Source organism: Hevea brasiliensis, chromosome 6 (assembly GCF_030052815.1).
Source record: "Hevea brasiliensis isolate MT/VB/25A 57/8 chromosome 6, ASM3005281v1, whole genome shotgun sequence".
NCBI lineage: Eukaryota > Viridiplantae > Streptophyta > Magnoliopsida > Malpighiales > Euphorbiaceae > Hevea > Hevea brasiliensis.
The window spans coordinates 12,665,719-12,680,295 of record NC_079498.1 but is presented as its reverse complement, the minus strand read 5'-3'; the positions used below and the strand labels follow the sequence as shown (position 1 = coordinate 12,680,295).

General features: G+C 34.3%; 1 pseudogene; it reads right to left on the bottom strand.

Annotated features, from left to right (window-relative positions):
* Nucleotides 1-11,299: 11,299 nt before the first annotated feature.
* Nucleotides 11,300-13,462, bottom strand: LOC131180585 (rust resistance kinase Lr10-like; annotated as a pseudogene).
* Between the last annotated feature and the right edge of the window lie 1,115 nt (nucleotides 13,463-14,577).

Genomic DNA, 14,577 nt, shown 5'->3' with positions numbered 1-14,577 from the left:
CACTATAAAGTTATATCAACAATATGCACAATCCACAAGTAATCAATCACCAACTATATCAAGTATCAAGATTACCATTCATTACTTTTCTCCCCCTTTTTGTCAGCATCAAAAGAATATGGGAGAAATCATGCATGTCAAGAATCAGTCTAAGTACAGTGAATAAACAGTCAATACAGTAACTGATATAGCAGACTAAGTTAAAGTTCAGAAAAACCAAAAGTAGCAAGCTAAGTAGCAAACTAACAGACAGACTGTTAGACAAAATTTAATCAAGGTTCAGTTTATCCTTTCAGCCTGGAACTTCTCCTGATTGGTTTTGGAGCACCCATTTTCAGCTTTTTGGGCTTGATAGGTTTGTCACTCAAAGTTTGAAGAATTACAGCAGCCAATTCAGTTCCGGGTGTCAAAGGAACAATAGGCCCAGCTGCTAACTCAGTAGTACCAGACTCAGCTGCAGACTTTTTGCCAGTTTTAGTCTTTTTGCCAGAGGGTTTACCAGTTTCCTCTTTCTGTTTGCTTTTTTGTTCCTTTTGAGTTGTTTTGCCCTTTCCTTTTGCAGGAGCAGCAGGAGCAGGTGTCTCGGGTTCTGCCTCAGACTCTGAGTCACTCATTTCTTTCCCACTACCTTCTTTGCTGCCTCCATTACCATTCTCATCATCAGATTCATCTTCATCTTTTTCTGCTTCAGCTTCTTCCTCTTCTTCCTTTTCTTCCTCCTTATCTTTCTCTTCTTCAGTTTCTTTCTCTTCCTCTTCTTCTGTTTCTTCTTCCTCTTCCTCTTCTGTTTCTTCTTTCTCAGCTAGAGGAACAGAACCAGTAGCAGCTTTACTGGTTTCTCCAGCCTCAGTGGTTGAAATACCCAAATGAACTTTGATTTTAAACAATTCTTCCACAATCTTGTATATTAACATCAAAGTCCCATCAACTTTAGAATCAAGAGCATTCATAAGAACAGTTTGAAAACTTCTAAATTTCTGTAGCTCTCCAAGTTCCATTTCAACAAATTCTCTCAAATTGTTTACTTCCTCCAAAATACCTTCAACATTGAAAGTACCACTTGCACTATCTTTGGAGCTAGCACCTTGCTCAAATCTAAGCTTTCTACCATCATCATCTTTTTGCAAACTAGTGATTGGGATCATATTGGTCCTAAGTTTCTCGGTTTCCAAAGGTATCCCAAAGTCTCTAAACAGACCATTTAGAAGATGAGCATATGGTAGCTTGTAAGGTGGCTTCCATTTCATGATTTGTTTCAGCATAAAATAGGCAAGATTAAACTCAATTTGGTTCACTATATGCCAAATTATGCAGAGGTCAAGGGTACTCAAATAGTTGGGACTGCCAGTTCTAGGATTCAACACATAAATGATAAAACTATGAAGAATTTTAATGTGTTGATGAGCATGGGTAATGCTAGTCTTATCCTTCACTTCCCCTTTAAACACTTCACCCTCAAAATCCCTTTTGTTAAATCCACCAACAGCAAAAACATCTTTGTGGGAGCAGATTTTGTTCCCACTGTTTGGAATTCCTAGGGCTTTAGCTAATCTAGCTACTGTCACTTCATAAATTGTCCCTTTCATTTTCACCTTAAAAGACTCATCTTTGTCAGAATCATCAACCCTCAAATTTTTATAGAATTCTTGCACTAAGTCCACATACACTCCTTCAGTGTCAGAACACAGTTTATCCCATTTTTGATACTCAAACAAAGATTGCAAAGGAACCGAAATTTCAACAAAAGCAGGCCAGTGAATATACCTTGGCTCATGAATAGCCCTCTCCATACGCACAACTGGAGCTTTTGAAATCTTTTTCTTTTTGGTTCCCTTCTCTTGAACTGACTCACTGGTTCTTTTCTTGGTTCTTTCTTTTGGTTTACCAATTACCAGAGGAGCGTCTTTTTGTGGAGGTGGTGACGCAGGGACACTTGCGTTAGTTGAGTTTGATGATGAGTATGTGGTTATTTTGGCTTTCCCTTTTCCTTTGTCTCGTGCCATAACCAATCTCAGAAACAAATTAGGCCGAAATGACAGAGAGAACTGAGATTATAAAATCAGTGATGTGAGCAGCCAATGTATATATATATGAGTAGCCATTTATCACAACAGAGCGCAATGACAGAAAAAAAAAATTAGAACAGACAGCAAGCAAAAATATTCGGGTTCTTACAAATCCATGGCAGTCGATTTATTATTATATACCACATTTCACGAAATGTTAATGCCAAAAAAAAATACAACAGAGCTCTAAAACAGAACACACAAGCGAGAGCAACAAAAAACAATATCAGCATATTACGAAAGCAGATAAAACAGGTATAGATAAAATATGAAACACGATTCCGTTAAAGGTTTAGACTTTATACCTGAAATACACTAAAACAGAGTGTGCGAATCGACAAAAAAAATAACCAATAGAAAATGATTTCTTTCGCAGTTTCAGTGAAATAACGAAAAATTTCGGGGATTTTCTTTCGAAAAATAATCGATTTAATCGATTTACTGCCAAAGGGTTTCAGAAGTATTTGAGGACGATGAAGGGAGACGACGGCTTGGAATGGTGCGACCGAAACGGGTTAGCAGGTGGAAAAGAAAAACGAAGCCGTTCGGGTTTATGGGAAACGAAGCGACGGAAAGAAGAGTTTTGAATTTTAAAACTTGAAAAGACACAACTGTGTGTTTTTGCAGGGAATAGGTAGCGTGTAGCAGAGGAGAGACGGCGAGAAGACTGATGGTTCAGAAAAAATAAATCCCGCGCAAATCAAAGTGATGAAAAGTCCATTTTGCCCTTAAATACATAAAGATGCTACTTTAAGTAGAGGGGTATTTAAGTCATATGGGCTTTAAGCATGCAGAATAGGCGCTCGAGAAAATAATTTTAGAGTTTTAGAGCAATCAGACCTAACTTCCAGTTTGCCAACGAAAAAGTAGGAGCAGTGGTAAAGCATTTAGCAGACAAGAAAATTAGCAAACGGATTAGTATGCCACTGAGATCAAATTCTGCAGATTACTGTTCATATCTGATATCACCCAGAATTTTTCAAATTGCACCAAAATTATCAGAATGCATCTTTAACACTACAAACCAACATATATCACTTCATTTTCATATGGAAACATGAGAATACATCAAAACTTTAATCAAAAGCATCAATCATACCAAGTTCTCTTCTTATTTTGCAAAAAATCTCCTCACTAAGTGGCTTTGTGAAAATGTCAGCAAGCTGTTTTTCCGAAGGGACAAATTCAATTTGAATATCACCATTTTGAACATGATCCCTAATAAAATGATGTCTAATTTCAATATGCTTGCTTCTAGAGTGTTGAACAGGATTTTTTGATAGGTTTATAGCACTAGTATTGTCACATCTTATGGGAATGTGATCAAATTTAATTTCAAAGTCTTCAAGCTGTTGTTTCATCCACAAAATCTGTGCAACACAACTTCCAGCTGCAATATATTCAGCTTCTGCAGTAGAAAGTGCAACAGAAGTTTGCTTTTTACTGTGCCATGAAACTAATGCATGACCTAGAAATTGACAAGTTCCAGAAGTGCTTTTTCTGTCTAATCTACTACCAGCAAAATCTGAATCACTATAACCAATAAGATCAAATGATTCACATTTTGGATACCATAAGCCAATGTTGTGAGTGCCAATGAGGTATTTAAAAATTCTCTTAACTGCTACAAGATGAGATTCTTTTGGACATGACTGAAATCTTGCACATAAACATACACTAAAATGAATATCTGGTCTAGATGCTGTCAAGTAGAGTAAAGAACCAATCATACCTCTATAAAATTTGTTATCTACCTCTTTACCTTTTTCATCTTTCTCCAATTTAATTGTTGAGCTCATGGGAGTTCCAACACTTTTCATATCCTCCATTTTGAACTTCTTTAGCATATCCTTTATGTACTTGGACTGATTTATAAAAATTCCATCTTTCATTTGCTTAATTTGCAATCCAAGAAAGAAGGTAAGTTCACCCATCATACTCATTTCAAATTCACTTTTCATCATGTTGGAAAATTTCTTACAAAGAGAATGGTTAGTAGCACCAAAAATAATATCATCTACATAAATTTGCACAATAAGCATGTCTTTTCCTATTTTCTTAATGAAAAGAGTAGTGTCTACTTTTCCTCTTTTAAAATCATTTTGAAGCAAAAATTTACTAAGTCTCTCATACCATGCTCTAGGAGCTTGCTTTAAACCATAGAGAGCTTTAGTAAGCTTGTAAACATGATTTGGAAAGTGGGGGTCTTCAAAACCAGGAGGTTGAGCTACATAAACTTCTTCATCAATATATCCATTTAAAAATACACTTTTAACATCCATTTGATAAAGCATGAAATTCTTAAAACATGCAAATGCACACAACATTCTAATAGCTTCAATTCTAGCAACCGGAGCAAAGGTTTCATCAAAATCAATACCTTCCTCTTGGTTGTATCCTTGAGCTACTAGTCTAGCTTTATTTCTAACTACATGTCCTTTTTCATCCATCTTATTCCTAAATACCCATTTAGTTCCAATAACAGAATGCTTTTTAGGTTTAGGAACAAGTTTCCAAACTTTGTTTCTTTCAAATTGATTTAATTCCTCTTGCATAGCAAAAAGCCAATTTTCATCATTTTGAGCATCATCATATGTTTTGGGTTCAAATTGAGAAACAAAAGCAACATTACCAAAATATCTTCTAAGTTGAGCTCTAGTCATCATTCTTTGTGATGGACTATCAAGAATGTCATCTTTGGAATGATTTCTATGGTATCTCCATTCTTGTGGAATATCTTGATGTTGAGGTTCCTCAATTTGTAGCTCTTCCACATTTGGTTGGGAGTCATCTTGAATTTCAACATTTGTGGAGCAAGGGAGTTCTTCTTCTTTATCATTTTGATCATCCTCCACTGGTTCTTTTGATTCAAGCTCATCATTATTTGAATTCTTTGGATTTAGAATCTGCTCAATTTCATCATCACAAGAATCTTTCCTTTGCAAGGAAGTGTTAGCATCATCAAAAAGTATATGCATTGATTCTTCCATGGTTAATGTTTTTCTATTGAAAATCCTATATGCTTTGCTATTTGTTGAATAGCCTAGAAATATTCCTTCACAAGATTTAGCATCAAATTTCTTGAGATTGCTGTCTTTATTATTCAAAATGTAACATTTGCAGCCAAAGACATGAAAATATGCAATATTGGGTTTTCTTCCTTTCCATAGTTCATAAGGAGTTTTCTTTAATATAGCTCTAATGGAAACTCTGTTCAAAATGTAGCATCTTTGTATTTGACACGCTTGAAATATTTTGGTAAACTGTTTTCATTCAGCATTGTTCTTGCCATTTCTTGCAAAGATCTATTTTTCCTTTCAACAACTCTATTTTGTTGTGGAGTTCTAGGAGCTGAAAATGTATGATAAATACCATTTTGAGTGCAGAAATTTTCAAACAAATTATTTTCAAATTCTTTTCCATGATCACTCCTCAAAGATGTAATGCAATATCCTTTTTCATTTTGAGTTCTTTTGCAAAAAGCTTCAAATATATCAAAGGTTTCATCTTTATGAGCAAGAAAGAAAGTCCATGTGAATCTTGAAAAATCATCAACAATTACAAATGCATATGCCTTGCCTCCTAGACTTCTAGGTGTGATTGGACCAAAAAGATCAAGATGTAATAATTCCAATGGTCTAGACGTAGTTACAACATTTTTTGATTTAAAAGATGATTTTGTATGCTTACCAAGTGCACAAGCTTTGCATTGAAATTCTTTTTCAAATCTTAGCTTTGGAAGTCCTCTAACAAGGTTCTTTCTAGAAAGTTTAGCAAGTGTACTCATGCTAGCATGTCCTAATTTTCTATGCCATAACCATGCATTATCCTCCGAAGTCATAAAGCATGTTTCACAATTTTCTTCAAGACTTGTTAAATCAAGTAGATAAATATTATCTATTCTAGCACCAGCAAACATAACATTATCTCCATGAATTTCACAATTTGTAGAAGTAAAAATCACTTTAAAACCATTATCACATAGTTGACTAACACTTAAAAGATTATACTTTAATCCTTGAACTAATGCAACATTTTCAATGCAAGGATTTTTACCAATAGTTCCACATCCAACAATTTTAGCTTTGCTTTTATCACCAAATTTCACATAACCTTCTTCTTTCAAGGTAAGAGAGGAAAACTTGCCTTTATTTCCTGTCATGTGCCTAGAGCAGCCACTATCAATGTACCAATGTTCTGTTTCCAAAGATACTCCTTAGCGGACACTGAAATCAGTTAACTGTTCTTAGGTACCCAAGCAACTTTGGGTCCTTGGATGTTAGTAACATTAGGTACGGTTCCTTTAGGCACCCATACTTTCTTTGCCTTAAAGGTTCCTTTCCTAATAGGACAAGCATTAATCATATGACCATTGTGATTGCAATAAAAGCATGTAATACTCGGTTGAGAAAAGGATGTAGCTTTAACAAAAAATTGTTTGTATTTTCCATACTTCATAAATCCATCATATCCAATTCCAGATTTTTCATTTGTGAATCTTTGATTCCCAAGAAGTATATCAAGTGTTTCTTTTCCTTTTGTAAATTTAGTTAAATCTCTTGTCAAAGATTCAACTTTCTCTTCAAGAATTCTGTTTTTCTCAAGAAGTTGTTCACACACTTCTTTTGATCTTTGAAGCTCATCATTAACTTCCTTAAATAATTTCATTTGAGATTTATAAATTTCATTTTCCTTTGAAATCATACTCAATGAAATATTTTCTGATCTTAAAGCACAATTTTCATGAACTAAAATTTTGCATTTCTTTTTAAAAGTTCTATATTTATCATATGTCTTCACAAATGCAAGTTCTAATTCATCAACATTAGAAAGTTCAAGATTTACCTCATTTTCACTATCTTCGATGTGTGAGCATTCACCTTTTTCTTCAATTGCCATCATACAAGTGTTTGCAGCCTCTTTGTCACTTGTTTCATCATTTGATGAAGAGTCACTATCATTCCAAGTTGCCGCCATTGCCTTCTTGCTTTTGTCCTTTCTAAACTTATTTTTCTTCTTCAAAGTAGGACATTTTGGCTTAATGTGGCCGGGTTTGTTACACTCATAACAAACTATTTCACTTGAATGATTTGGAGTCTTTGGAGCATATTTCTTAGTGAACTTCTTGTATTTGCTTCCACCTTTTCTAAATGCTCTTTTGAATCTTTTGACTATCATAGCCATGTCTTCATCATCATCACTTGAAGCACTTGAATCATCACTTGAACAAGCTTTAAAAGCAACATTTTTCTTTTTCTCATCTACTTTTTCGGACATGAAAGCTATGCCTTTCTTTTTGTTTTGATCACCTTCATTCTCATCTTTCTTATAAATCATCTCATGTGCAATGAGAGAACCAATTAGCTCATCATAGGTGTATTTTCTGAAATCCTTGGTGTCTTGAATAACAGTAGTTTTTGCTTCCCATGTCTTTGGAAGAGACCTCAGAATTTTCTTTACAAGTTCTTGTTCTTCAAATCTCTTTCCAAGAGCTTTAAGTAGATTTACAAGGTCTCAAACTGTACTCATCTCAGCAATAGTTTCACCAGGTTTCATCTCAAATAATTCATAATCACGAATGAGGAGGTTTGCCTTTGACTCTTTTACCACATCAGTTCCTTCATATGTGACTTCTAGTTTATCCCATATCTCTTTTGCAGTTTGACATCCTGAAACACGATTATACTCATTAATATCAAGAGCACAATGAAGAATGTTAATAGCCTTGGCATTTGTAGAAATTTTCTTCCAATCATTATCATCAAATTCAACTTCTGCTTTAGGAATTTGTACAGTTCCTTCACTGGTTTTATAAGGAATATAAGGACCATCTTTAACTATTCTCCAAGCATCAATGTCAACAGATTGTATAAAATTTCTCATTCTAGTTTTCCAAAAGGAGTAATTTGTACCATTAAAAAGTGGTGGTCTAGTGATGGAATAACCTTCAGCTAAGGGGGCAGGTATACAGTGAAATTTCTAGATGAACTAGCCATGTGTGTGGATCACTCTAAGGGGTTTAATCCTCAAGCAAGAGAGACAAGCTCTGATACCAAATTGATGTCCCAAATTATGTCCAAGAGGGGGGTGAATTGGACTTTAAAAACAATTTTCGGTTCTTGCTCAAAACCTTTGAAAATTGCAGCTAGGTTCAACTAAATTAACTAATGTGAGAAATGAACAATATAGCTCTATTGACAAGTTGACTCAAGGTTAAGCTATATGCAATCAGTATACTGATCTAACAAATTATATCAGCACTCAGCAGAGTTATCAGTAATCTGAACACGTTTTTAACACAGCAACCAGAACAGAATACCAAATATTCTAACTGACAGCAGATTAAACAACAAACAGATTATATCAGATATCAGCAGATTTAGCAGTAAAAGCAGATTTAGCAGTAAACTGATTTTCTCAGACAGCAGCAAGATCAACAGCATATGATATCAATTTTCATATCAGTAAAAGCATATCAATCATAAAGCTAAATTGCATAAATGTAAAGAGCAAGGGTTGAGAAAATGAACACTGGAATTTTTATAGTGGTTCGGCTTTAACTAGCCTACATCCACTCTCTCAAAGATCACACTTTGAGTCTTCACTCCACTATTCTTCTCTTTTCAAGGCAAGAGACAAAGCCCTTTACAAATCTTCTCAACAAAGCTTTTACAAGTAGCTTCACACTTCTACAAAGTGTTATCCCAAACACTTTTCACAACCAAGCTTCAATAGGTGCTTGAATGACCTCTCACAAATGATAATAATGTGTTTGAAAACTCACTCTTACTTAATACAACAGAAACTATAAAGAAGAGTTGAGTAAATAAGCCAATGATGAGCAATAAATCACTTTGAGCACTTTGAATGAAAGCTTTAAAGATTTTGAACAGTAGAGGGACTTTCATTAAGTGCAAAATGGCCAAAGGAAGGTGTATTTATAGCTTTGGAACGTTTTTTACCGTTGCAGAACTCATTTGAACGTTACAGATACGAATTTCAAGAAAATAGCCGTTATTTTGTCGTTTTCTGCGATGTTGTGCAGAGTTGAAACAGTTAGCGTACTTGAGAAAATAGCAAACCAGTTAGCATACTAAAATAAGTAGCAAACCAGTTAGCATACCAGGAAAACTTTTCTGCATAACTTTCAAAACTATAAAACTTTACACCAAATCATAGTCAAACACTTTTTAGGCCAATAATAATAAAGAAAAATCTTTTGAGGGATTAAAAATAAGAATCATTGACTTTTACTCCTCAATTCTTTTCACAAGGAATCCTAAGAAATAAAACTAACTCTAATACTATATGTACCTTCAATTCTGATTTTCAATGCAGCCTTGGAAGGTAACCTTTTCTTCTTTTATCTCTTTTGCTTCGTCTTGTGTTATCCTTAGAATGTCATCTTTTCTTCATAAGGACCAATCCATCATAAAATCCTTTTGTCCTTTTTCTTTGAGATACACAACACTTAAAACAATGTTAGTTTGATTCTAGTTGAGTTTTGGTATCATCAAAATCTATGCTCCTTTGAGCTTGTGGGGTCAACAAACTTGAGAGTGTAAGCTGCCATATTCATATTTGTGGTTGACTCTAGTCTCAGCACTCATCATCCTCTCCTTTAGAATCAGCTCAGCTAATGCTTTTCTTCGTATCCATTATGATAATTATTGTAGTTTCTCATCTTTCAAAATGCGGGGGTTGATTTGGTAACTTTGACACTTTATGTTATGTTTTCTGTGAATTTCAGAACAGTCTGACTGTAAGAAAGATTATTGGCTATAGATGTTGGCCTACGAATCCATTTTTAAATAGGATAATTTTTCAAGAGACTTTATAGCGCTATTTTACTATTCCTATTAGGTATAGGATGAAAGTTTGTTTGTAAGTATTGATCAAAATTAAGAAGCAATATTGTTGAATGGTAATGGGTCAGTAATCAAAACTTCTGTGTAATTTTTTTTTATTTGTTGAGAGAAATTGAAGAGCGTTTGATTTTATATTTTGACAAGGTTCGATTTTCTTGTATGAAGGTGCTCTATTCATTTATTCTCTTTAGCAGAATTCACATCTATGCATTTTGGCCTCCTAATCTTAACTTTTGGAGATTTGGAAAACTACAATTGCCTCTCAGGCGTCTTCTATTTCCTGCAGATTCAATGACTAAAGGATGGAAGAGAATCATCATCGAAGTTAGTTGATTTTACGGAGCCAAGTAGTTTATATCATTTCTCTTGTTGCAATAAAGCATAGCAGACCCCTTATCACATGCCTGCATTAACAATTATGACCTTTAGTATGTGAATTAGATAAAGCAGCCAATGAATTCAATCATAAGCTAAGTGATCAGAATGAGTTAATCAATGAATAACTAGTCATGAGATGGTTATAAGATGGTTGCTTGAATTCCATTCCCTAAATTTCCTCTCATCATTAGCTAGATACCGCCATCGAAAGCAGGAAGGTTGATGGTAGAGTGAGAGAAGTCTTGAACAACCACTGGTAAAGAAGGTTGTTTTGCAAACTAGACTCTTGAGATTTCTGGAATTTACATCTGCTTCTTTCATTTACAAGAAGATCATTGCGCAGTTGCATGTGAAGAATAGTACTCCAAAAGAAAGAACCACAAGAAATTCAATAATGAAAGCTCATCAAGCAGAATGAAATTAATCTGAGTTTACTATCAGAATTAAGAACTCAAAATTTCTCTAATATGCCCTTCACAAAATTTCATTTCTGATTAAGGTGCGGAAAACTAAAGACCAAGATTGCATAAAGTTAGGAGACATTTTTTTGCCATGAAAATATCAGAGAGGATGAGTTTCATTAAGAGAGCAAACCCAGTGAATTATGCTCTTTACATGGAGATTTGATGGACTTCCGCAGCATAGAGCTCATAGTTATGTCGCCGAAGATGGACTACAGAATTTGTCTGTTGCAGATATTTACAGAGTGCTTGCTTTAGGCTTCGTGCGTTCACTGTTCAATATCCACGACCAATGCTTTCAAGTTCAAATTGGAAGTTTAATTAGTGTTGTAATTTGATTAGACCTGAGAATAATGCTTAGTAGAAGCGAAAGAAGACTTTCAAAAGTGTTCTTGCAATCAGTTTTGGAGTACAATACATTACATATTTGAAAAATCAGGCAACAATTGTGCACAAACTAATTTCCACATTTATACATTTCTGGCAAATATGCTAAGAAATACCTGTAAGGTACATATTATGATTTCTACTCTGTTTCTGAGACGACAACCAACTCTGAGGGGGGTCGTTTTCTTGAAATTCTTGCAATGTTTCTTGTCCGAGCGGCAGAGTTAAATGGATTAGGAGGTATTGTTAGATTCTCTCCTTTTCCGTCCAACATATGAATAGCAACCTTTATGGAGGGGCGATCGACTGGGTTCCACTGAATGCACCAGAGACCAACAATTGCTAGTTTCTTCGCAATTTTAGCACCTCGCTCTTCCTCAATTTGGAACCTAAGATCTTCTCCTTCTTCCAAAAGATTATAAATCCATTCTGGGAAGTATATTTGCTTATCATTTTCCTCAGTTACATCAATAATTTTCCTCCCTCCAACCATTTCCAATACTAACATTCCAAAGCTATAAACATCTGCCTTGTACGAAGCATTCCTAAAGTTCCTTGAGGACACTTCTGGCGAGATGTAGCCAATGATGCCCCTAGCTGTTGTCATGGACACAGCACTTTGATCCTTAGCACAAAACTTAGCCAAACCAAAATCGGAGATTTTTGGATTGAAGTCGTGGTCAAGCAGGATGTTATGCGGTTTGATATCAAAGTGGAGGATTCTCTTATCAAACCCCTGATGAAGATACTCAATTCCTTTAGCAATGCCAAGTGCTATATCTTGCAGCCTTTTCCAGCCAAGGAAATGGTTCTTGTCATCTGCTGAAGTTATGAATTTCTGCAGTGAATCATTTGGCAAGTACTCGTAAACTAGAGCTCGTCTAAACCCATCAGCGCAGAATCCAATCAAGCGAACCACATTGACGTGGTGGATTTTGCCTATTGTTCTAACTTCATTAACGAACTCCTCTCCATTTCCTTTGGAGTTGTTCAGGACCTTAACCGCAACTAGAATTTCATCAGATAGCTTTCCTCTAAACACAGTTCCATAAGCTCCTTGTCCCAATTCGTCTTTAAATTGGTTAGTCATCCTCTTAATATCAGCATAGGAATATCTAGTAGGCTTGAAAGATTTGTAGTCATCCAAAAAATTTTCAATCTTGGACCGATATTCTTTTTCAATTTTATTGAAATAATAAATCGCTGTTGCTACAAGGAGTAATGTACCTAGGATTACACCTGTTCCTATAAACTTTGTTGAAGCCCCTGCAAAAGGATAATTGTTTTTTAGATTCTTATGTTTTGACCAAGTTTATCTAAATATATGACTTCTGATTGCAAGTTCAGTTCTAAATGAAGAAACCTTACAGGCTTGTAGTGCAAAATCAATACTATTAGATGCCTGTGAATTTAATCAGTCATCGTTAGGCTAATTAATGGTGAACATACTGAATTCAATCCCGAAAATATTTCAGTCTCTCCATAAAATAATTGCAGGATTTCAAATTAGTTACAATTATCTAGCCAGCGATAGATATATCCATTTATAAAAGCATTCCATGCAAAGGGGAATAATATAGAAAGAACAGAAAACAACGTATGAACCTTTAGTTGGTTTGATACTGCCGTAGCATTCAGTTTCAGAATCAGTGGTGTTCATCTTTAATCTACAGTACTTGCCTTTTGCTTCACAAAATTTACATGGTGGATTGTACCAATTTAATCGACGAATGTACTCCTGGTACACCACACTATCAATGGACGCAACTTCTGAATAGTCATGTATCTTGGTGCAATATACTATGTCGGGATCAACAATGGACCAGTCTGACAAAATGGCAAGGACATCACAGTGTAGATCACTGAGGCAAAGGATCTGCCATATGTTATTAAAGAAATCTTTCATTTTCCTTGATGGGCATTTGAATAAGGTGATGTTCTCCTTTCTATTCATTATCTCGAAGGGAGAAACGGATAGATTCAAGTTCAAAATAAGCCGTCTTGGAAGGCAACCTCCTGAATCATTTGCATAAATCACTTGAGATTTATAATCAATTTCTTGGACGAAAAGTTTCCATGAATTAGGCAGCTCCAGCACAGTTTCATTATTCTCCGAGCAAGAAAGATGAAACCCAGGTTGAGGATAGCCACAGTGGGGTGGTTGCTTGCCTCTGATTCAGGAGGGAAATCGGACAGGTGGTCCGAAGCTCCCACATCTTGATATGTTGCATTCATTAAAGCCTAATCCATGATCTACAAGGAGAATAATGAAGCGCAAGTAGCAAAGCAAACAATTAACCATTTCAAATGAAAAATATTCTGCAATGCCTTGTGTAACGGTACATGATCTGGAACCATTTAATTGCTTTGCTTTATCCTAAAGGACAAAACACATATTCATTGACTTATAATTTTCTCTCTCACATGGGATAGATTGTATGAATATCTTCCTATTATTTATATGATTATATAATATTATTAATCAGGTAATGTAATGGATTTTTATCTTTATTATGCAGAGAGTAGAGAGGCAGAATCTTCCCTTTAATTATAATGAGATTAATTATAGCTTTTATAGTCCATTGAATAAAAAAAATAATTTAATACTCATTCACATATAATAAAATTAATCGAATATTATTAGTATACAATGAATTAACCAATAAACCATATTCAAAAAAACACATTTAATATTTATAATTTACATATAATAAATAAATATTATATTGACTAGATTTCGATGTCTTGATTTTCTAAGTTTTCAAAATTCTTACTTTTCTTATCTTTGACTCAATAATTTTTGAAAATGATGGAATTAGTCTTTATGTTGACCAAGTTTCTTGATTTTCTAAGTTTGCTCATTCAACTGGGATTTAATTTTCTTTTTTATTTTTTGAAAATGATAAAACAATTTTTTTTTTAAGGATAATTGAAGGGCTAAACTGTTATTATATTTTTATTTTTTTATACATTGAAGACTTTGATGGATACGGTCTAAAGACCAATTACCTAGGAAAAAAAATTATTCTTTCCCACCCTTCCAAACACTCTATCGACACCTACCTGTTATTTGGAGATTATTTTATTTTAATAGATACAATTAATGAAAGAGTTAATTAAAAGTTAGAATTATGGAAAATTATTTTTAGAAGTAAGATTTTAATTTAAATAGAAGTAAGATGAAACATATAAATTGTGAATTTAGATCTCATAAAAAAAATAAAGGGAAAATTCAATTGAATGGAGTTCAATTTAGTGTTAAAATATAATCAATTCAAGTGTTTCATACTAGGAGAAATTATTAAAAAGAAAATTGCCGTGTGATTTTTTGCATTTTCACATCGAATCTTGAGGTTAAGTTTATGATAAAAAAATATATTGAACTTAAGTGTCATTAACAAATAGGACGTAAAGCTT